Below are 25654 nucleotides of genomic sequence, written 5' to 3'. Positions count from 1 at the left end.
CAATGTATGACAGTTATATATAGTTTTATATTCAAATGTAATAATAATAGTAATAATGCTATTATTATATTACACTAATAATAACATTTTCTGATAATTGTTTGTGTATGTGAATGAAATACAACTTTCTTTAAAAAAAAATAGCATTGTTGAATCCAAGGCGAAACGTAGTCTTCTCTTAAGTGAGTGTCCCATTAGCTTCCCCAACATTCAATAGCAATTAACATCATTTAACTTTAGTTAACATTCCTCACACTTGTTAATTATGTGTATCTCTTGGTGGCTTGACCTTCCAGGAGTCTCTTGTTGGCTGTGAGGTTTTTTTTCTTTTCTTTTTTTTCCTTTTTTTCAGTGAAAGAGGAAGGGAGGAGAAACAGTGGAGGTCTGTCACTCTGAGCTCTTTCATTTGTCCGTGACTCTCTCACAGTAACTGTCAAGTGAGGGACAGGTTCAAAAGACATCTCAAGCTTCATAAATGCACTGTATGAAGATGTTTGAATGTTAAGAAGTTCACTTCAGTGGGACAGGAGGCGCATGTGCCTGTGTAAAACCAAAAAATGGATGTCCATTATTTTTAGCACACATTTTTATTCCCTATTCACAGTTGTCTTAAATGAAAGGTTTCAGTCTTTAACCGGTCCGATGAAAGCGACAGGGTGAGAAAGAAATGAAGTCCTGCTGCGCTCAGAGTCTCAAGGTTACCACTGAGAGCCGAGTACGGGAAGCAAGCCATAATGTTACTCAGCTGCATAATATTGATTTAGCCTTTTAATTTGCCATAAGTGAAGCATTACACAACATGCAGCTGATTAAGACTTTAATTCAACTGATGTTTCCAGTGGCCATCTGTGAAAAACACTCATTCAAAACTGTTCTCGCATGGTGTTGCTCTGTTTGTGGTTTCGGTTACATTTGACTTTCCAGAATAAATGCAATACTTAAACAGTAACGCTTTCTATGAAGCTGTGCTGCATTCGAGTCCTCCTGGGAATTTCCTACCAACAAGAGGAAATCTTAAATACATCATGTGAACTCAAGTGGATTTGTTCGGAATGAAAATCTGTCTCCTCATATACACGCTAAGTGAGTAGTGTTTTCTGGCAAACTTTATTTATCATATTTTCTGGTAATGCTTTACCTAAAAAAATGGCATACAGAAAATGAATATTTTTTATTCATGACAGTTATGCATATTTTGTCCATCGTGTGTTGAAATTTGTGTATATTTTTATAAAAAATGTTTTACTGATTCTTCTGATTGTATGGTAGCATTACAGTATTTTTTTCATTATTTAAATTGGCATTAATTAAATGCAGCACAACAAATACTGTGTTGTTTAAAAACATTTGTTTTCTTCATATATGAAATTCATCCAATAATCAGCATTTATAAATAATAACTATTATAATGCATTATTTAAAAAATTGATTATAATGCATGATCTGTGCCAAATTCCAGGGTATATATATATACTCTTTAATTAATTTGAACTGTGGTTACAATTATTTATGAAATGATAAGTTTTACATTTACATTTATGCATTTAGCAGACGCTTTTATCCAAAGCGACTTGCATTGCATTTCAAGGTACACATTTACATTCTTATCAGTTCTTGCTTTCCCTGGGAATTGAACCCATGACCTTGGTGTTGCAAGCACCAACGCTCTACTGTTTGAGCTACAGGAAAGCCGTAGTTAAAGTTCAAGTTCAAAATTTATTTAGCCATTTCAACATTACAGTTGATAGGAATTTGTCTTGGTATGCTCACATATACAACTTAATTAACAACAATACACTGACACAACAACACATTCCACACATATACCTCAAATATACATAAAATACACAGACATGAACAACACATATTGCACATTAAGTGTGTCAGCGGGTTATAAACCAGTCCATAAGTGCTTGGTGCAAAAGGCACAAGGCAAATACTCATAAAGCATAAGGAGTTAAGATTGGGGTAAGTAAGGTTGAATGGTGGGGTGGAAAACATCTAACTAGTTCATGAACTTAATTTAATGTAAGCATTCATAACAGAGTCAGACAGTATGTTTTTATTATTCATTATATAAACAGTAAGTGTCACTGTTTTGTCTTTCATCTTTAGTTGTGAGAGTATATGGTGTGTGTCTTCCTACCATCTGTTGCATATTGTTGGGTTTGATACTTGAGACAAAGACACTGAGCCAGTGTCGACTAGCAATGACTTATCAGCCTGACAGTATTAAAGACTGGAGATGCTATTACAGTAGACCAACCTTGATTGTCAAATGAGTCTCCTGGGAATTCTGGGTAGAGTTGATAAAGAGACACTCGGCTCACTGGGCCTGCATGCTTGCATAAACATTTCCACAAAGTCAAAAATAAGGTTTACTGTATGAGTTGTATGAGTGGTAGTCTGAAGCCTGGGTAGTTTCTTGTATTGCAGGATGGACTTTAAGTCGGTTATTTTCTGAGCGTGAAATACGCTGGAATGTGTTGCCTAAATTTTACACAAAGCGTAAAAATGCAAATTAGACATTTCCTAAAATTTGACTGTAAACTTGATGCACGTCATGTATAATTGGAAAACTTGTGGCCGAAAACCAATTTAAACTGGGTGCGCATTTAATTTTTTCTGTTTTGCTTGTGTTTTTCTGTTTTCAGTAGCGGCACACAGAGTTGAGTAAACATTGAGTGTGATTCATGTGTGTTAATGTGTTACTGCTGTAAATCCAGTCACTCTTTGGCACTGGATCAGTCTGGTTCACGGCTGTCTGGAACACGTCCTGCCCAATAACGTGATCACACACACACACACAAACACATACCCAGACTCTTTTCCTTCTTCTGTGGTGTCATGTTTTCTTCTATTTTGGTTTGGTGGGATCTCTCTTATAGCAAAAAATATTTCTGAGTTAATGTTTTTAACATGCTCACAAGTAAATTTGACTAAACGTTCAGCGCTTGTCTATCACGGCTCCCTCATCTCTCTCAGGTTGGATGGTAAAATATTCTGAATGAATAACCTTTTAGTCTTTATTCTGTCAGGAGACATCGCTTCCGTTTGACAGTCAATCTCCTGATGCTGAGCATTTGGAAATATCTTTAGAGAGAGATAGCAGACATCAGGAAGTGATACAGACCTGCTTCTCTCAATCAACTGCTGCTTCCCATCAGCTCTCCATTCAGGCACTTTAGACAGTGGCTGGCTTTAAAATGAGTGAACTGCCTAGCTAGACAGCATTTTTGGACATTTTTGACTCCAAACTAGGAGTGATATGATCAAATAACTTAATGTAATTTAAATATATTAAACTATTATTTATTAAATAAATACATGTCATTTTAATACATTATTATTATAGGTTTCCCAAGACCATTTGAATCCTGATGCTTAAATAAAAATTTAGTTGTTGAGGGAGCAAATAAAAATAAGAAGTATTATATCACTTTAGATCTTATTTCTAGCTGTTTAACTTAATTTAAAGGGGTGGTTGATTATTATTTCACTTTTCTAACTTTAGTTAGTGTGCAATGTTGCTGTTTGAGCATAAACAACATCTGCAAAGTTACTACGCTCAAAGTTCAGAGCAAAGGGAGATATTTGCTTTTAAAGAAATTCGGGTTAGTGACTTCACCAACCCTCGAATTTACATAAACCCCGCCCCCAGAACACGATTTATAGATTATCAAGACAGAATATAATAATCAATGACTAGAAGATAACTACACATAAGCAACATAAATTAATCTACTAACCAATCAGAAATGTCCTGTTGCATTCTACATGTTGTCACTTCTTCTTGAGTCTTTTCCATCATTGTCTGACTCCGGTTTGAAAATAAGAGGCTAAAAGTTTTAGAAATTTTCGGTGCATGTTGGTGTGAGGTAAAAGGACAGGAGCTGTTGAAGCTCCGCCCTCTGTGCCTTAAGCAGCAGCTCATTTGCATTTAAAGGAACAGACACAAAACTCACCCTTTTTGTGTCTTTTGTTTTTGCTCACCCTCAAAAATAATTTTTTTAACATGCTATATAAAAATATATTTGGGGTGTTTTGAGCTAAAACTTCACATACACACTCTGGGGACATCAAAGACTTATTTTACATCTTGTGAAAAGTGTATTATACCACCAATTTAAAGCTTTAAATAAATTATTTGAACCTGTTAACTGTTGAACAGTTTACTGTAAAACAAATGTACTGTATAAAACATTTTATATATTTTTAACACAATCTATATTTTACTAAATAAATTGCACTCTAAAATTTGCTAAGAAATCAAAGCCATAAGTTGTGTTCCAAATTTGAAGTTGATATCACAAAAATTTTAGTTCCAATGAGATTATGTTTAGGCGCTATACCAAAAATAGCCACCGGGTGACACCCACATTCCGTTGATTTTTTTAATACATTCTCCTGTCACAAATTAATAGATTTTTGTCACAATATCACTTCTATCAGAAAATAGTCATCAAATGTGTAACCATGAGTCTCAGACCATGATGTTTTATCATGATTTGATTATAAAACTGTGCAGTAATGTTTGCACGATAAAACATGACACCGCCCACTAGGGGAAGAAGCCCGCTAAACATTAAAGTACCGTTTCTATGATAACGCAATGTTTGTGTTTACATGATGAATTTTGAGTGTTTTATCTTATGAATGATAACTAATTTATGATGATTACTAAAATATGTGAGTGGGACACTGACAGTTAACAGATTAACCCATCTTTTGGTCCCCTAGGAAGTGTGCTGAGGCCCCCTAGTGGGTCCCGCCCCTTGGTTGCATTAGAACACAACATTTTTAGCCATCATAGGCGTCTTTATAGAACACAACCATTTTTGAGCAGCTTAGGCATGTCTGTGGAAGTGTGTGTGGAACCAGGCGACTTAAAATGCGCTTATGACTCGCCAAAATGCTGTTTAGGTACATTAAGCATCTTGACATTGAGATATTTGCGCCGGCTAATATCATTTGGATTAGTAATTTGACTGTTTGCAGTATTAGAATATGGGTCATTTAGTGCACATATGTGAGTATGGAGGCGATCTGAACATCCTTAATATTAAGTGTTGCATGTGTGTGTGTGTGTGTCTGTGTGTTGTTGATGCAGTGGCTCTATCATAGCTTCACTTCCTCTCTTTCTCTTCCTCCATCTTTTTCTCTCAGTGCCTGGGGAACAGCAGGCAGTGTTTAGTGAAAGGTCATCTCTGAATAACATGTCTGACTATGTGTTCTCTATCTGGCCAATTCCCCCAAAGGTTTTAGCTCTCTGTGCATTTACATTTTTCACCCAAAATTCCTCTCGCTCACTGCGTATTAAAGTCAACCTGAGGCTTTCGACTAAATTTAAGTCTGCGTGCTTTAAGGTACAGAGATCTGTTAAATCCAGTTTCCACTTCAGAGTAAAAAGTACAACTCAAAATTGTGAAATAAGTCTTATATTGTGAGAGATAAAGACTTAATTGTGAAAAATAGATTCTGAGAAATAGTCGCAATTCTGATAAATAGCCGGGAAAAAAAAGTATAAATTGTGAGAAATTTATTATAAATTGTGAGAACTAATGTATAAATTCTAAGATACTGTTTACAATTGTGATAAAGTCAAAAATAAAGAATGTTAATAACCAGACAGTTGACGGTAGCCATTGACTTCCAGTTAAGTTAATAAGTTACAGTTTTCCTCTGGTTATCAACATTATTCAAAATATCTTCTTTTGTGTTTAACAGAAGAAAGAGATTCATAAAGGTTTGGAACAACTTGAGGGGGAATAAATGATGACCGAATTTACATGTTTGGGTGAACTGTCCCTTTAAGAGACATACAGTCACAAATACCATTGTAATATTTAATTCTGAGACAAAGACAGGCCTCTATAGATATAACCTTTGTCTATACAAATTTGCAAGACCATCCACTAGTATGAAGACAAAAACAGCTTAATTTCCCAATGTGCAAGGATGCATTGACACATTTTATTTGTGCAAACACACAACAGAAAGCTGTTTATATACAAAAGCACGGTTACCTTTGCATTAATGAAGCTCTTCTTTTGCTGCAGAGCATATTTAACTTATTGTGTGTGTGTGTGTGTGTGTGTGTGTGTGTGTGTGTGTGTGTGTGTGTGTGTGTGTGTGTGTGTGTGTGTGTGTGTGTGTGTGTGTGTGTGTGTGTGTGTGTGTGTGTGTGCACGGTTAGTTCCATTCAGCATCTTTCCCACTGAGCATCTGCTGTCCCAGTTAGATGTGCTGTGTGTGTGTGCGTGCGTGCGGGTGGGCCGCTTCAGGTCTCTCTTCTCTAAACGGCTGCTGTAACCTACAGAGAGGACATTAAGGCAAAGCTCTTTCACACTATTTCTGCCTGTTCCTTTCTATTCTATGCTATATTTTTAGAGCCGAGACTTCCGTAGCTCACGGGCTGAAGGCAATGTGTTATTATTCAAATTGGATAATGGGTTGCCAGTCAGCGCTCCAGCGCAATAATGTACCGTGGTGAATTGCTTCGCCTGAAAGCATGACTGTCCATTTTGCTTCAGCTGAAGTTCTGCAAGTATCTTTTAAACGGCAAAGGTTGTGCATAAAGCGTAAGCTGGTGGAAGTCATTATCCTAAGACCATGTGACTGCAAACAGGAGTGAAATCACTTTCCAGAACATTCTCATTCACAGTTCCATGCTGGTGGAACGCTCTCCCCACCCTCATCCGGAATGCAGAATCCCTGACAACATTCAAAAGACAGCTGAAAACCAATCTCTTCCGTGAGCACTTAACCTTATAGAAAAAAAAAAAAAAAAAAAAAAAAGTTTTCCTTTCCCTTTGTAACATCACTTATCAGGCTTATGCTACTCTGAATAATACCTGAACTTCGTACTTTGAGCACTTCTTGCGTTGTTGTTGCTTTTGCCTCTTTATGATGACTCGCTGAATTTTGTCCTAATCTGTAAGTCGCTTTGGAGAAAGGCGTCTGCTAAATGACTAAATGTAAATGTAAATGTAAGTGGAGGGACAAAAATTGAATTATCGGGTGAATTCCTTCAACATTATTTTGTAGAAATTTAAGTCTCATTTTCAGAGGATGTCAAGGTACGCTTACGTTAACACTTTAGTGCATTGGCAGTGATACTAAACTTGTGTGTCTTTGCTATTAGACCAGGATTCGGACAGTATTTAAATGTAAGAGTTTGAGCAGATTATTGTGCTATTATTGTGGTAGGCTACTGTGATTATGTATTATTGTTTAGAATTTGTCCAAACTGAAGTGATGGATGCCATATCCACTAGGAAAATGTGGACTGGATGGATGTTTTGAAGGTTTTATAATGCCACAATAAGCCTCTTAGAGCCTGTGCACATAAGGGACTAGTATGACTCGGAACAGAATTACCCTCACTTATAGAATGGCATTATGAGAAAAATTACATCATCAAAGCCCTTCCAATATTACCAAGCCTTGGTTTTCAATTATGCTTCAGTTATGCCTATGCCAAAGACATAATAGTATTAATTGAGCATGGAACATGCATGAGTGAAACGATTTTGCATTTTTGTTATTTTGTATTATTATTAATACACATACATTTCTCACATTGTAGAACCGTTTAAAATAGAGGAAAATGACAAAATAGTGATTTAGAAACTGTTGACATTGAAAATACCAACAAAGTTGATCCGAATTGACAGTGTGAAAAAGAAAATCCTCAAAAATATTAAGCAGCATAACTGTTTTCAACAGACCTGTTTCTTGAGCAACAAATCATTAGAATGATTTCTGAAGGATCATGTTACACTAAAGACTGGAGTAATGATGCTGAAAATTCAGCCTTGCCATCACAGGAATAAATTACATTTAAAAATCTATTAAAATAGAAAAAAGTTTTTTTAATTTGTAATAATATTTCACAATATTATGATTTTTACTGTGTTTTTTTTATTATTATTTTTTTTATATAAATGCAGCCTTGGTGAGATACTTCTTTCAAAAACAAACAAAAAGACTTTCTTCAAAAGTGAAATGGTTAAAAATATATTTACTTGTAAATGAATACATTAATTAAATGCATAATAAATGATAAATTAAGCAGAAATTGTTGTATTATTTATTGGCAGATTTATATATATTTTTTAATTGAAATGGTATAGGTGGCTACTACTGGACATGAGATTCCATTACTTGGGCCAAACAAACAAGTGCAGACGAGTAGATAAGGTTGACATTAATATGCAAATCACGGGAAAAAATGCTGTAATGGAGGAAGAGGAGTGAACTTGACCTCTAAATGAATGCTCCATTGTGTCTAAAACAATCATTTGCATGTGATGAGAGGAAAGGGGAAAAGAAGCTAATAGATGGTTTGGTATAAAGCGTTTAGAGGTATTGTGAAGTGTTTTGGTCACTGGCTGTTGTAATGAATGACTTTCATTAGCTTGCAGTGGCCTGTGAAACACACAACATTGATTCTTTTTTGTCTTTCTTTCTTTAGGGGATCACTGGGCATATTGGTTAGAGAGTGTGTTTGTGTGTGTATGGCACATGCACATCTCTCGCTGAACCATGAGGTCAGTTGGGTGGGCCACATGTCAGCATTTGTAAAAGCCCTTAGTGGTCAGCAGTTTCTCTGTGTATGCGGTCTCTGCAGCTAATGAGAAGGACCCAGTGTGTATGTGTGTGTGTGTGTGTGTATGTCATCTAATCTCCTGTGTGCTCTCCCAAGCCACCCATCACATGCGGTCAAATGCCACACACAGTCTGCACACTAACTGTTAGACACATTGGTTCTTTTTAAAGGATCGCTGCTCATTTTACAAGCGATTGATTTGGTGTTGGTGGCTGGAGTTGACAGTTATCTGAGGAGGATTTGTCTATGTTTGTTTTTGAATCAAATCAGAACTTTATCATGAATTGAAACACAAGTTTTTCACTGGGTGTCACAGGTGCATTGAACTTATAGTATTACAGACAACTTGTTTGTTGTTTTTTAAACAAGTCCAAATCACAGATCATTTCAAAATCAAGAGTAAAATAAAAAGGAAAACACAAACAATTTTTTAAAACTATGGATCCCAGGGTAATAAAACACAACGCATAGTGTTATAAATGTGCATTAGTTTAATAAGCTTTTTATTTATTTATTTTTATTAAGTTGCCAGCCACTGTCAGCATTTTTGATCATATTCACAAAATGTTCATGGCCCCCAGAATATTTTGTTTTATGAATATCTGAACATGCAATATATAAATAAAAGGACAGCCTCTGCTTTTAAACAAAACCTGTTTTATTCTAGCTTAATGCATTCTTTTTTTTATCAACACTTGAATGTGGGTATGTGGGCATTTTCATCAAAAAGCTGCGAAACTTTTTTAATCAAAGTCTACATCCAGATCAGATTCAGAACGATGATCAAAACATAGATGGAGTAGATCGAGTCCATCAACACCCCTAATGCTTACACATTCCTATAGTCGACATTTCATTCCGTAACATTAGGAAGTTTTGATTTATATGCTGTTTAAAGTTGATGATCACGTTATTTTACATATGCATCTGCTTACATAATGCTATCGCTTGTTTCTGCTTCTTTTTCGCCTATATTTTGATCGGGAGATTCTGTACTCTTTTAGAAGATGTGTCATAGCCCCTCCTACCGTATAACAGTGAAAACACGGAAAGCTGGAAATTTCAGTAGCACCTCACTGCAATACACGAGATCCAGGGGGCGGAGTTGGATCCAGATATAAGTAGTGGAGATTGGTAGGTTTAGGGGTGGGTTTAGGGATCAGGGGGTGGAGATGGGTAGGTTTAGGTATATGTAAGGTGGGAGGAGTTAGATCTGGATCCAACTCCTCCCCCTGGATTTCGTGTTCTGCAGTGAGGACCATCTCGGAAATTGCAAAAAATGACCTAATAATTGTTTTGTTTTGTTTTGTTTTGTTTTGTTTTGTTTTGTTTTGTTTTGTTTTGTTTTGTTTTGTTTCAGATCCAGATCAGCTCTAATGAACCGCGAGATAAACTGAAGCACTGATTGGTCCCTCATGCTGGGAATTAGCAAATGTATTGAATCAGGCAGATAGAAGGATCACATTGGGCATTTATTAATGTCTTCAAGTTCTGGTCCACAGCGAACTAAATCAACAGATTTGGCGGGGTCAGCGAATCACTCTGATCAATGTGTAGTACTCAGCCGGCCACACTAATTGGGGGACAGCGTGGAATACACTGGAGAAATTACTCATTAAAGGCATTGTTTCCTGTACGGTCAGAGACTTTAGCAGTATTTCTGAATCTGACACTTGTTTGAATCAGCATATGGACTGACAAGTGAAGTTCAACTCGTAAAAGGTTGAAGTTTGTCTTGCAAACTTTTATAATCCAGTTGAACAAACCTCATAGATGTATTTGATGAGTTCATTCAGTTCCAATCCTGCGCTTGCTATGTGGGAGCTTTTCTCTTTATTAGTGCTGCTATTTACCCAGCCATCTTGAACTCAGACCTTTACAGCCTCAGATTTCATTATCTGTCTGTCTATCTATCTGTCTGTCTGTCTGTCTGTCTGTCTGTCTGTCTGTCTGTCTGTCTGTCTGTCTGTCTGTCTGTCTGTCTGTCTGTCTGTCTGTCTGTCTGTCTGTCTGTCTGTCTGTCTCAGGAATTGAGTTGTAGGATATGATGAATGGCTTACACTGCATTTTAAGCTGTGATAGGAGAAATCATTTTAATGTAGTAATTTCTGTACACACTTAACCTTGAATAAAGCTTGCAGGACCTTTTCCTATCCTGTTCTATCTACAGCAGTCGACCCATAGTATCACACTTACATCAGTGTTAATTAGCTGACTTGATATAAAGACCTGAGCGATGGTGAAGGATTGAAGGCATAGCAGAGGACTTGTTAAAGAATAATGTATAGTTGGTAGAAATAGATGAAGAGTGACTGCACAATAGATTCACACTGATGCAGTGCCTTCTGGCTTTGATTGTGTTCTCTAAAGAGAATGATAGCCTGCCAGATCACTGGTCAAACACATTCAGAGACTCTGCTCACCTTCAAACGGTGTTCAAACAAGAAAATTACTGTTGAATTGAATGATTTGTTCACACACAGACTCAAGCAAAGGGAAATGTGCCTGCATGACTGAACTCATACACAATTGAGCAAACACGCATAAATCCTGTACGCTGAGGTTGACCTTATATGTCCATTTATTTGGCTGAAGGACTCCGGTTAGCATCCTACCATTTGAGATCATCAATTGCATATTTTTATTCAATTAATTACTGTATATCATATTTTAATTGATTAAAGATATAGTTGAGGATTTTCCTAAATTTTAGAAAAGAATCGCCATCTCCAATTTTTGAAAAAATACACATGCGCAACACTCTACCTGCTCCCAAGAGGGAACGCCTGTTAAACGTGTGCACGACACGAGAGAGCATGCACGAGCCTAGTTCTCCTCGTGCACGCTCTGTTTACAAGTTGCAAGATCGCTAATCATAGCTTACATTAACTTTTACTTGCAGTGATTTTAAATGGATTTCTCCAAATAGCATGCCAAACTTTACCTGTCGAGTAGAAACTTTGCGACTGAGGCATAAGTGGGAAGCCCAACCTGTGCTTTTAGTGCACGCCAGCGTGTGAAATATTCTCCCAAAAACACTCTGGTCTTGTTTCTTTCTTCAGAGGCCTTTCTCTTCTTGTCATACAATTCGTAGACACTTTTTCTCTTGCGACCCTCAGACATTTTGAAAAAATCCGGTGAGAACTTCAAATGAATGGCTGAAACCGTAGCTCACCACACATATACACCTAAAAGTGCGCATGCCCAGAAAGGACGAGCACGTACGAAGGCCTTACGTAAACATATCACCAGAATGATTGACAATTAGGAGGACCAATAGTCTTGATGATCCACCCGGAAAAAGAAAATCCTCCGCTATACCTTTAAAATCTCTTATTACAGAATTTGTGCACAGATCAAGGGGCATGATTTCGTTTTAATGTATAGTTAATTAAATTAAATGTTATGATATAAAGGGGGTCGTATCAATTTAAGTTTTATATTTCCATTTTTCTTAATAATAATAATAATTGATAATACTTCATATATTAAATATTTAAAATATTTAAAATTCATAATTTATTTGTATTTAATGTTGTTGACATTTTATTTACATTTGTTTTTGTTTTTAAAATAAAAAATAAATAAAATGATAAATATTTCTTTTCTTTTTTTTTACTCTTCCAAGTGTTTTGGTACAAACACCTTGACTAGCTTGTAAATGGTCCTCTTTGGAAAACAGAATGATACAAATTCATGAAATGACCCCTCTACATGCTATTAGTTTCTTCAGAAGGGCATTTACAGTTCATTAAAGCAGTTCATTGGCCTGTACCTGCTCCTGCTGTGTTAGCTGGTGCGTGACTGTTTATGATAGAAATATTCGCACACGGTACTCAAAGTTTGCCAAAAATGAAATTCCATTTTTCTGTCTTTCATGCTGTTGACAATAAATGTGGTCATTATATAATTAGCTGGTGGTATTTTAGGGTTCAGCACACTTGAGTGAGGGACAAAGTGCCTTTTCTAGCACTCTTTATTCCATGGGCTATTACTGGGGTGATTATGGGACCAATTTGAAAACTGCAGACCCCTTTCATAGAATGTTGTTTAATGGCCTGAAAGAGGCTAAAAGTCCTCTTTTCTCTGCAGTAATGTAGCTGAACGGCCTCTCTGACTCTCTCTCATTAGTTACTCTTCTTTTCTGGGGTCTGCTGATCGCTTCTTGCTGATGTGAAGAAGATCATCATTCACTCACTCATGTTTCAACTCAGTGATTCATCAAACAGGAAAAAAAAGGGCATGAGACTTCTTACTTTTTCGCTCTATGCTTCTACTCTGCATGTGTAACTTATCCTAAAGTTGGGTGGTGAAATATCCAGTCTAAATGTCCAGTCACACATCATGTATCGCAGTCATGGCTCTGATTTACATGGACCTTTATTGCTGTTAATTTTTCACACCGCACCTTGGTTAAATTACTGTTATGAATCTGATTAGGCTAATATTGAGTCCAGATATTTAGACCTTAGTTTTCAGTTCATTCTAATTAAAAAGCTTTTATTCATCTTACAAATTATATATTAAAAAAAAATATTTTTACTAATAACTTGCAATTTATTTATACATTTATTTGTATGTTTTATTTAGATTTAGATTTTATGTGTGGTATCTCACCTTTTGTAATTTTTCTCTCTTATTGACAATATGTTTATTAAAAAATACAGTAAAAAAAAACATACTTAATATAAGTGCATCCCTTAAGTGTAGTGGTTAAATATCTGGGCTGGTTATAAGTAAGACATACTGCTGCTGTACAATACCATACATGAATTACCCGTAGCAGATCAATACAGGTGGAGCTGGGGAGGTGGAGGGTTTCTGAAAGCGCTGCAACTGATACAGCAAATGCTTACCAAGTGTTTGAAGGTTGAGGTTGAATATAGCAGGAACCAATCAGCTGTGCCCTAGTATAGAGAATGATATGATTGCAAGCAGATTCGGGGACCTATCAGCCTGTGCCATCTTCACTTTCAGGATTCATAATTTCTTATGTGTATTTGCTGAGAGTTTTATTCAACCTGAGAATTTTAGCACATTTGAATATCGAAGCTAAAGCACTCCAAGCTTTTAAAAATAGACATGGCCTAAAAGCCACAAAGCTAGATTTCATGGGGTTTTAGGTCTTGTCTTGTAAGTGTCTTTGGACAAGAAAGCACCTGCTCAATGACAAATTCCAAACTAAAGCTTGCCGTTTATTTCCTCATGATCATCATCTCTTAAGTTTATTGGCATGAGAACATGCTGATGACAGAATAAAGGTGGTCATACATTACTGTCGTGGAATCAAAAGTTCCAGTCACTGAAATCCAGTTTTCAGGCCATATTATGAGTTTGCTGTCAGCAGTATTGATATAGTCATAACAGAAACATGAGTCTTCTCCTGCTGTGCAGAAGCTTGTGTAATCTCCAGCAGTCCTCCTCTGCCAAAGATCGTGCAAGCTGAGAAATGTGATTACAGTTTTTGGTTAGGGGCCAGAGGGGAAAGCAGACAGTGAGAGAGGGAAAAAAATGTGTGTTTGTCTGTGAATTCTGACAGTATGGTGACTGGTCCAGCTTTCCTTCTGCCGGGATGATGTCTCATGGGGTCCGCATGCAGTAGTGACCCTCCTACCCTGCCCACCTACCCATGGCCGAGCGGATCATGCATCTACGGCGAGCACGCTTGGACATGATCAATCTCATTAGAAATGCAAATGCAAACTTATCTAGTCCAAACAGTAGATAGTGGCTGAGTCCAGATAAGGCCAGTCCTGCTGCCAAAAAAAAGAGAGAGACCATTTCCATAAATCTGGGCGCTCGTGCGTGTTTGTCTGATAGTGGGAGGACAACAGGCTGATGCTAGCTTTTTTTGTGTTTTGTTTTGTTCGTCTGGCCCATTGTGGCCCATTGAGGAAGCCTGCATCAAAAACAAACCGAGTTTTGCGCCCCTTTATCCAAATTATGTGGCTTGTTATGAGCTATAAACCCCACAGACCTGGACTAAAGGAGGCTCTCAATCCATATACTGAATCTAGGGTACAATCTGAGAAGCGTTTGAAGTATGGTGAAACACCTCACACTTATGAGGTGTGTAACATAGTAGACAGAGGGTGCTGTTAATTCTGTCTTTGAGGAATTTTCAAGTCACCTTTATTTGTACAGTGCTTTATGCAATACAGGTTGATTCAGAGTAATAAACAGGAAAATAACTTAATCAATTATGCAAACTTCATCAAATATGAGATTCAAATTCAGCAGTAAAGCAAAAATAGTGACATTATTCAGCTCAAGCCAGTTCAGTGTTTATTCAGTTCAGTTCAATAACAGTATTGATTAATCTTTTATGAAATGTCAAATCACCTACACAGCAGCTCTGCAGAAAACAGTTGTGTCATCATCCAGCTCGCTTCAGTTCAAGTATTGTTCTTATCCAATAGTACAGTCAAATCGATAATGCAGTATTACTGAATAAGTGTATTTTAAACCACAAGTAAGCAAGCCAAAGGCGACAGTGGCGAAGAACCCAAACTCCATTTGGCCACACACCACGAGTTTGCAACCATAACTGTACAAAAGCGTTCAAAAAGAACTTACTATGATCATCACTTGTAGACTGGAGTGTCTAACACTGCGTCTTTTTTTACGGAATCCAAAAATCCTCCACACACGCCACTCTGGCAACCAACCATATTTCTCTAGCACTGCAGTGGCGACTTTTGCGCAGGTAAGCACCGCACACGCTGTCTTCAGAAACTGTAAAAAGCCAGTTATGAGTAACTGATGAAATGGCTAGTGTTGTATTGGGAGGGAGAGCATAGGGAGCTCTCCTAATGACTTTGTGTATAGATTCCTGTTATGAGCCAGAGCCTTCAGCTGCACCAGCATACATCATCACCCCCTTAATGAAGGCTTCACTCCAGCTGTGTGTTTGTTTCTTTCTTTCTCTGCATTTAAGCTAGAATTTGTTTGGCACTAGGGGGAATACATCCAAAAACACGACCAGCATTGCTGCTCCTTGAAGAAGCACAGAATATTGTGCTTAATAAAAGCACCGCAGGCAAGGCCAGGCTGTCTGGAGTGGAGCTGATGGATGACAGTAAGTGATTGATGTCATAATGGTTGTGACTTGATGTCGAGTGTCAGTTATTGACAGATGTTATCGGCGATGGAGAGAGGCCATATAAGGAGAGAGAGACAGATACTATTGATGAAAGCAGAGCCATTTGCTTTTAGCTTTCCCCTGGGAATGGTAGGACAGAGCTCGCTCACTCTTGCACTCTTTTTCTATTCTGTCTTTCAATGCTGTTGTGCTTTTTATTCCTTTCCCTTGTCTTGTGACACAGTTCCACTCTGTCTGGGCGCATGCTGTGAAATTCAGATCAGAATCTATGCCAAGTCAAGCAATTAATGAGCCAAGACAAACAGGCGTGCTAAAAGCAATTAAACCACTTTTTAATTGGCTAAAATTGTCTTTATTTTTCCACACATTGTGAATATTAAAACAGCAATGTGAAAGATAAGGTTAATTTCAAGGGTGCAACATCAGTTTATTTATCTGAACACGTGAGACTGCACTTTAAATGCCCTTAAATTATCATTTAGTCAGTCACATAAAAATTTCATTGAGGAAAAAACGTTTTACTGTTGCTTGTACTTAGGTTACAGTTTTAAATTGTTACTCATCTCACACTTACTAAAATTGTGCCGCTTAGTAAGGAAACGGAGGCTATTAGTTAATTATGTAATGCAATGCAATAGAAGAACAATTTGTGGTTCCCCAAAGAATCTTTCAGTAAACGGTTACTAAAATAATAGTGTTTAAAAAAAATTCTAAAGAAACTTTATCAACTATAAAGAACCTTTTGTGGACTGGAAAGGGTTCCATGTATGTTAAAGGTTCTCCATGGAACCATTAATGCCAATAAAGAACCTTTATTTTTAAGAGTGTTATATGAATTTTGACAACGTTGTCGTCTATGCGAAAACCACAAAGAAAAAACGTTTAGGTTTTTAGTACATGGTTTTCGTGTAAGCGTACCCTTTAAATGTGTTTTTTCTTGTTTAGCCCCTCTTCTTCTGCTGCCTTTGGAAAGCTTTTTAATTTTTCAGTGTGAAAACACTGCTATCACTACTTGTATCAGGATCATAATGGTTATTGGCTGAGAGTTTTTAATGAATAATTATCATTTCATATATGTTTATTATTTGTGCTATACATACTCATTTCCCCTATATTTTTACATTTAGAATACTTTGCCTTTGTCATGGTTTGTAGCAAACACGAACACGAAGACAAGGATGAAGGATCAAAAGGACTTTAATATAACTCTCATGTAACAGGAACACGGGATATCTTCCACAAAGCATTACTGAGGCAGGACAAACTGAACAGAAACAGAAGGAATTTAAGTACTGGCGATAATGTGGTGCACACAGCTGAATTAAATGACAAATCAATTAACAACCATGACAACAAACTAAGGGAAATGGTGCAAACTGAAAACAAAGTCCAAACGGTGTGTGAGTGTGACATCCGTCATCTAACACTCATTTAAAGGTAATCTTTAAAAGCACGGATACTTTACTAACATTGTTAAATGAAATCTTTTGCACATCTCAGTATGAATTTCCATTTTTCACACTGTACATTACAATGTTGAGTTGCCTCAACGTTCACTTAGCATTTCAAATTTGTTGTATTTACAGTTTTTTTTATTTGCTTTGGTACTATTTTCACAAGTTAGGTGTACATTTTCAAAACTCTTAGTGCAAATAGGCTATCACAACAGATCATCAAAAGTGCACTTTTTTCAAACATTTAATCATGTTTTCAATTGTGTTAGCACAATACACAAAATCACAAAGTATCAGAATTATATTTAATCAAAATAATTGTTTCGTCTACATAAATGTTTCATTCACAGTAACTGCCTTTCATAAAGCTCTTGCTATCAAACCTTTGATTTGCATCTCTTCTTGTTCAGTTTAATACATTTGTCTATTATTTAATCCAACTGATCTTAATGTTTAATCAATTAATCATTTGGTACACCTATAGGTTTCTATAGATATTGATTATACAGTTTCTATAGAACTTGATAACGTCCGATATGGATAACCAAATTAATTATTTTTACATAAGTGATTTATAGATAATAACCACCGCTATGTTCTAAGTGTGTGCACACGCAAGTGTGTGTGTGTGTGTGTGTGAGAGAGAGAGAGAGAGAGAGAGAGAGAGAGAGAGAGAGAGAGAGATACAGAGAAATTTGCCATTTGTGCAAATACTGTAAAGCAGAATAGAGTATAAGAGAGAGGAAACAGTCAATAGCCGCGTTTCCATTACAGATTTGCGCAAATGTTTTGCGCTATTATCTAAATATCGATAAAAAACTAGTGCGAAATGACGGCGTTTCCATTAACCGATGTTATGCGACTAAAACGTATTTTTTTCTCTCGCGATAAGTCATTCCAAAAATCACGGCAACGGACGTTGGTTATAATATCACAGCCACCGCATTAGACATTATTATTATTATTAATGGAAGGAGACGTGGCGTGTTATCCAAGCATTAATGGCAGGGAAAGACCCCCGAACGACACATATAAGGAGTTTCTGGGTGTTTCGCCCTCATTTCTGCTCCGATTGTGGCATTTCTTTGAGATTTAGAATCCAGTATTCCTATAGGCTAATTATTGTTTCTTTTATGAATTTAATAAATAATTCTGTCTCGTGTTCTGTCCAAATGATCCATGTAGGCAACTTTTGTGTCTATTTGTTTTTCCTTTTTTAACCCCTAATTGAAAAACGAAAAATGAACGGTTGTTGTCTTCTTAAAACAAGTTGAACACCAAAATTTTTATTTGAACTGGCTACACACAACTGCTGTGCTTTATTTATGACTTTTTGCCCCTTTATTAAACATTTAAAATATTCACAAATTAATATGGAAAACATGTCGATTTTACTGGTTTTCTAAGGCCAAATTAGAAACTGGAATTGATGTATTTCCCGCAGTGCTGAATGAGAAGAGCCATTAATATAATTAATAAACTATTGTTTTCTGTGTCGGCTAAAATCACATCTCCATCTCCGCTGTTATCAGATGCGCTTTTAGAGAGAAATGCAACTTTCATACGGATTAGCCTACATAATCAGAAGGTATTAGCTTTCGATTCGAATTTGTTCGTTTTAAAGTGGACATTTCAAGCTTTAGCCTACACAGGCTATATTTTGTTTCAGTTCTCGCGCCCCAGTTTACGGAGATCATGAAAGTGCGTCTGATTGTTTCTTTTATTTTACAAAAGCACAGCATTTTCTTGTTATTGTGAGTTTACACAAATAAAAGTGGTTGAGAATAATGTATTATTATTTTCTGTCTGACCAGAAATGATAGAGTATAAGTTGTTTCCACTGTTGATAGGAAAATGCAAGTGTTTGCGGCCGCGCCTCCGTGTCATGCAGTGCGCGCTCCACGCTCAGCTTTGTTTCTTTTTTGCATAAAAGCCTCTTCTAAATATAGCCTATTAAATGTTATAATAAAATAATATAAAATTATTATTATTTGCGTAGCTATACATGGACTTCAAACACACTGCGTCTTCTAAGTCAGGTGACTGTAAATGCGCAAAAACTGTTTCCATTGCAGTTTTGCGAAATATTCATTTTTCGAATTGCCTGAAAAACCACCTCATGAGAGCGTAAAAACTTTTTTGCGATAAATGGGAGTTTTTGCGAAATTGACGTGTTTCCGTTAAGCGTATTTTCAATTCGCAATTTCAATTTGCGCAATTTGAAGGGTAATGGAAACGCGGCTAATGACTGTAAAACATCAGATTGATCAGAGATGCACCAGTAGAAGGGAGACAGCCGGCATCAGATACAGCCTTTTACATTACAGTATGTATGCCATGTGATACTGTAAACATGTTAGAGACATGGTAGTTACATTACTGTAACTCAACCTTCAACTGTAAAGGTCCACTACAGTATATTCAGTCAAATAGTCAAAATCATTTACTGTATTCATTGCCAGCAAACTCTGTTCTAGCACAGAACCTCATGGCTGTGCTTCATTCACACCTTTTGATAACACACTGGATAGATACTATTACAAACATTATGGATTCAATTACATAAGTTAGGTTATGCACGTGTATTTTCTAATGTGGCATAGCATAATTAATTCAGCAACAACTGTGATTTGAAACATGTATCTTGCATTGTTTGCTGTTGAATGAACTGATTGTTAAAATTACTAAATTGAAAGAAGATCATACTGTTGTGTTTCTGTGATTAAAATAAATGTTCTCATTACATATTACAATAATCTTGTGTTTGAAACAATGATTACGTGGACTGAAAAGTGTATAACTGTAATGAAAGCATGAGATCAGGTTTTGAAAGAATGACTAGCTGTGTTACAAGTGTGATCAGTTTGGATTTTTGTACTAAGAGTTTTGAAAATGTACACCTTACTTGTGAAAATAGTACCAAAGCGAATAAAAAAAACTGTAAAAATAAGGTTTTTAAATGTATTTAGACAAAGTAGTATAGAATTTTAAAATTGGTAATTTATCTGTTATCGGGCAAAATAAAAATAATTATTGGTTTTGGGCAAAATCAGCTCTTATACTACAAAATGGCATAGAATAGTACATAAGTATGCAAAATGAGAAGCAACCTGGCTGCCACCCACAGCCCGCTAGAATTGTGGCAGGGAGTTTTGCACAGGCAAGATCACTCATGTTTGCTTCAGAAAATGTAAAAGTCTACCCCTGTAAGTGGTTTGAAGTCCTTGTTCTTTCTACTTTGGATGATGTGAAAGCCCACAGGGGCGTCTTACATACTTAGCCCACACTGACAGAAGCAATCTAAAGCTGTGCGTGCGTGCGTGCGTGCGTGCGTGTGTGTGTGTGTGTGGACCTCTGCGTTTGGATCACTCTTTTAAGAGTAAGGCAGGAAGTCACCGAAGAGGATGGCCGCCACCATGGGGGTCTTAATTCAACTTCTTCCATACATCTTGAGTTTTTTCAAGTTTCACAGGCTTTTGAATGCTGCTCAAGGTGTGGATGGGTTTCTCTCCCTGCTCTTGCCTGATCGAAGACATGTCAAGAAGCCTATGAAAATGCCATGAAAGACATAAAATGAGCTGGGCTCTGCTCGCCTCTTTGTTCCTCAGCCAGGGAACCCGTCTTTGTTCTGTGGCTCTTTTGAGCTCTTTACAATCTCTCCAGTGCAGTCTCAGTGAAGGAAATAAGAGATATTGATATACATGGACTTCAAACATGTGCACCATTCCTTCCCTCATGCCCGCCTGCATTCATTCATTCCAGGCATATTTCCTTCTTTCCTTTCATCCCGTTTTCTCTCCATCCTCTCACTCTGGTCCTGCTCGTGGTCTAGGTGATGGTTCACCCGGTGGCTCCTCACGCTTATCTCAGTAAGAGCAGTCCTGTGGTGAAGGGAGAGCTTTTTCTCTTTTTCCTTCTCTCTCTTCCTTACTCACTCTTCCTCTGTTTTTTTCTCTCTCTCTCTCATTGAAGAGACCGAACGTGCCGCTTTTGAGAGCCGCGTGCCAGTCCCATAAGGCCGGGCAACTGGAGGGCCACTGTAGACATTCCCCGCATAGCAATAGATGCTTCATAAAGTGTTGATTGTAAACTTGAGCGCCTTCATGAATAAGGATTGCCTGCAATATAATGCTGTGCGATGCTTAGGGAGAAATGCATTAGCATATTATCTGGTAGACGGGACACGCAAGTGTTGCGTTGTTTTGCTGCAGTGATAGCTTGTAATCCTGCTGGATAGCTCAGTTTGATGTGGGAAGGTACCATCCGAATGTTTACCGTGCAAATAATCAAGACGGGCCTGAGATGTGCAGCTGCTGGAACTGTAATGTCTTGTGAAGAAGCTGTTTTAATATAGATCTGTGGCAGCAGACTAAAATAACAGTCAGTGACTGACATTGGTCCATTGACTGCATAGTTTAAGCCCATAGGGCCATAGTTTAGGACCTTTTAAATATTATATTTATATTAATATTTAATATTTAAATAAATGTTTTGCATCATATTTCCAGTGTATTTAAGAGGTATTTTTAGGCTGTTGTGGTCTCCTTCTTATTTCTTTTTTTTAAATGTATTTATTTGTGATTTAATTTTTTTTTAATTTTTTTTTTTAATTTTTTTTACTTTGTATCCTTTAAAAATGTGTAAATATTTTAAGAGTTAAATATTTATAAATAAATATTTTAAAAAATAAATATAAAGTGTGTATATATATTTATCACTTTATGATTTTCATAAAATACAGTTAGAACATTTTTACTTTGACTCAAGTATACTTTAGCTGCATACTTTGACTTCAGTCAACTTTTAATCCAATGAATGTTTAAATAGCATTAATGAATGTTTAAATAATTTAAGTCCTAGTCCTTAGTTCTGCACACTTAACTTTAAAGGTACCCTTTTCTAGTTTTGCGGCAACATCAGAAGAAACTCATTTAAAACCTTGCATATCCAGGATACAATTAAATGATATCCCACAAGTCAAGTCTGCCAAGAAAGATTAATGTTCTCATGTACTTTGTTTGTGCTAATGGGTGTCAGTAACTAAAAAAAAAAGAACACAAGTGCAAATTATCATAAAGGAAGAGATGAAGTTTAGAGTGGCCGGTCACTGGGCACTTGGCTATTATCATAGCCGGAAGCATATGTTCAGGTTTAGCTGCACCGTGTGCGCACTCATGATTCCTGCAGACATGAAAAATAAGTGATTAATGGAGGTGACTAAGGCCTACAGTGCTCACGAGTTAATTAAAAACTCAACAGCACTGCAGTCAAGCATTTTGCCCATCTAAAGTCACATCATTTGTCCTGAGCCAAACTGAGAGGCCAAGTCTTTATTTATGGATGTGTGAGGCTTTGCTCACCTACTTTTTAAATGACACGTCTCTCGTTTTGCATATTTATGTTTTACTTGAGGATTTTATGATTGGTGTGCATTATGCAATCTTCTTAATTTATAGTCAGTGTTTGAAGGTTGGCAATTCAGCATTTCAGGTAACTGGACATTTTGCACAATTAACAAAGTTGAGGCAATACACTTAGTAATTTTCATACATTTTATTAATTAGGTAGTTGCTTAGTACTAGACTGACTAATGCAAAAATTATTCTGCACTACATTTTTTACAAAAATCTTTTTTTTTTTTTTTTTACTTTTTTTTTTTTTGGGCTTGTTTAATTGTTAATCTACACATTTCTCAGAAGGGATTAAATGGCTGTTATTTTAAAAGTGGATTAATTATGCAAAGTATATATTAAGTTACTTTAACTTTCTAGACTATCCACCCATCCATCTATCCTTCTATAGATGTTGATATATTATCCATCCATCCTGAAATTACTATTGATAGTACTAAATTATTAATAATAATTCATATCCATAATGCATTTTTTGTAGTCTAATGATCATTTGTTATGTCAAAAAGCAAAGATAAAATGTTAATTATAAATCAGTACATATTGGCCATTGGACAGCTAAACAAAACAATAACTACCAACTAGAATAACAGAAGCTGGTTGTAGCTGGATTTTCCAATGGGGAAATTATATTTAATATGGAGTCTTTTTATAACCCAAGTGTGATAGCATAAGAAAATCTAAAAACTATCTATAAATAATCTAATCTAAGATCTTAAATGATAAATGCACTTACTGTATATTAGATGACCTACAAACGCTCGGTACAGTATTAAAAAAAGACCTGTAGGGTGCAATATTTCTTGGCTGCTTGGCCTGCCATGGTGGTGTGCTGGTAGTTATGCTATTTTTTATTTTATTTTTTACACTGTTTATATTTGTTATTGCTCTGCTGTTTTGGGGGTCTGTGAGGACAAGCCACTGTAAACAGTGAGTTTCCAGCCTGCAGTCTCTTCCATTGGCAGTAAATAATGTGGATCTACAGTCTCACTGGAGTGTATCTTGCAAAAAAAAACACACACAGTTTTATAGTTGTATGGAAGAACATGAAGAAAACAAAATGACAGACTAATGATATTTTATATAGAATAATCAGCAAATGTGACCAGCTGTTTACAGAATCATCGATCTTTCTTTTACTACCAAATTCTCATTCATTCTGAGATTGTAACTCAATTGCATTAACATGGCACCAATAACCAGGCGAGGATTATTTATTTGCAGTGGTGGAATGTAACGAAGTACAAATACTTCGTTACTTTACTTAAGTACATTTTTCACGTATCTGTACATTACTTAAGTAGAATCAATAGTGCATACTTTTGACTTTTACTTCGTTACTTTTTGCAGCAATTATTATACTTTCTACTCCACTACATTTCTACAACGTTTCGTTACATTTTCGGATCAGTTTTCGCCCTGCCAAAACAGGGATTGAAAAAAATCTCCATGTTTTCAGTGCTGATCGCGTTGGTGGCGCTGCCAATAAAGCACCTAAAAGCTGTCACAAAGAACCGGCAAAAGTAATGAATATGTCAAATATAGCAAGGAGACATTTTAATTGTTTATTAATAAACAAGTGTTTTCTGTGTCGGCTGCAAAGATGAGGTTGACGATAGGCCTACTGATACGCGATCTTCGCAGTAGTGAACGCGCCAGAGAGAAATGCGCATTTCATACGGATTACAAGCAGAGAGCAGTCGGTTTTCTTTCGTTTTGAATTGTTCTGTTTAAAAGTACACATTTAAAGCTGTCTAAAGATATATTTATCAGGTCTGTGAGGCAAGTAGGATACCTTATACGCTGAGTTTCGGTTCATTTATGAGACGCGCTTCAGTTCACTCGCCGGCGCCTACGTGTCGTGATTATCTATATTCTACTCTACTTCTTATTTATTAAATCCTGGCAATTGGTTGATGAAACATTGATTACAATTAAAAAGAGCGGTCACGTCCGTAACATTGTTTTTTCCTCATAAATGGGAACACGAAAAATAAAATAAAATGAATATTTTATGTTCTGTGGAGAGCCAACCCTTCTTCATCCGGTGGGTATTACTTTTGGTTTGCGCAGTGTAATTCATAGAATTACAAAAAAATAAATTCTACCTAAAAGTTAAAGATTTTTTGTGTCCCGTAACGCATGTGTAGCCTAGGCTATTTCCCATTAAATATAAAACGCATACTGATATTTTTCAATATGTATTAAATGCATTTTCTGAGAATTTATATTTCAAGTTTTTACTGCAAATGTCCCGTTTATAACGATGGAATTGCCCAATATTAAATAATTTATCCTCAACTAGTTTTGTGGTGTAGGTCTACGTATTGTATAGCCTAATGTTAACTTCAAAAAAGGGGTGTGTCGCGATTCTGCCTTCTCACACCGCGACACAGGTTCGTAGATCTGAGTGTAGCGATTTCGGATTCATATTGCATATTGTTACAGCCCTAATTATTAGAATATAGACATTAAGAGAATAATTTGTTATGCAAGTACTTTTACTTTTAATACTTAAAGTACATTTAAAATCAGGTACTTTTTACTTTTTACTTAAGTAGGGTTTTCATTGTGGTACTTCTACTTTTACTAAAGTAAATATGTCTCTGGTTATTTGTACTTTTACTTAAGTACTGAGATTCAGTACTTCCTCCACCACTGTTTATTTGGTATATTTAAAGTGTCCATATTATGCTAATTTAAAGGTTTCTAATTTTGTTTTGGAGGTCTCTTACAATGCATCCAAGAAAAAGAAAAAAACACTTTCATTTTCTCATAATATACATTACAGCATCACCTCTTTTCACACAGTGTCTGAAACGGCTTGATAAAGGATTCAGTCTCTCTAAACCCCTCCTTTTCGAGAGTCTACTCTTCTCTGATTGGTCAAATGGCCCAGTCTGTTGTGATTGGTCTACCACTTATAGTGTGTGTCAGAAACGAAACACCCATTACCATATCTGAATTTCAGCTTCCTCAGCACGTTGATAACACGACCCAAACTCTTCCAGGCCTAAGCTGCAACTACAGTGTTTGAGTGACTGTGCGTTCACACCGCCGGCGGCGAGAGCGTCAA

The 25654-nt window shown here is 36.5% G+C and overlaps 1 protein-coding gene and 1 long non-coding RNA gene across 3 annotated transcripts in view; one reads left to right on the top strand and one right to left on the bottom strand.

Annotated features, from left to right (window-relative positions):
- LOC309509781 overlaps positions 1 to 1968 on the bottom strand; it is a 667378-nt gene extending 665410 nt beyond the window's left edge. The window contains exon 1 of the long non-coding RNA XR_014210063.1: positions 1874 to 1968. This is a non-coding gene — a long non-coding RNA (uncharacterized lncRNA). The remainder of the gene's footprint in view (positions 1 to 1873) is intronic.
- ctnnd2a (catenin (cadherin-associated protein), delta 2a) overlaps positions 1 to 25654 on the top strand; it is a 287583-nt gene that overhangs the window by 90192 nt on the left and 171737 nt on the right. The gene's annotated exons all lie outside the window — the stretch shown is intronic.

This window comes from Leuciscus leuciscus (genome assembly GCF_965113295.1).
Source record: "Leuciscus leuciscus genome assembly, chromosome: 11".
Lineage (NCBI taxonomy): Eukaryota > Metazoa > Chordata > Actinopteri > Cypriniformes > Leuciscidae > Leuciscus > Leuciscus leuciscus.
This window is presented reverse-complemented; position numbering and strand designations above follow the sequence as displayed.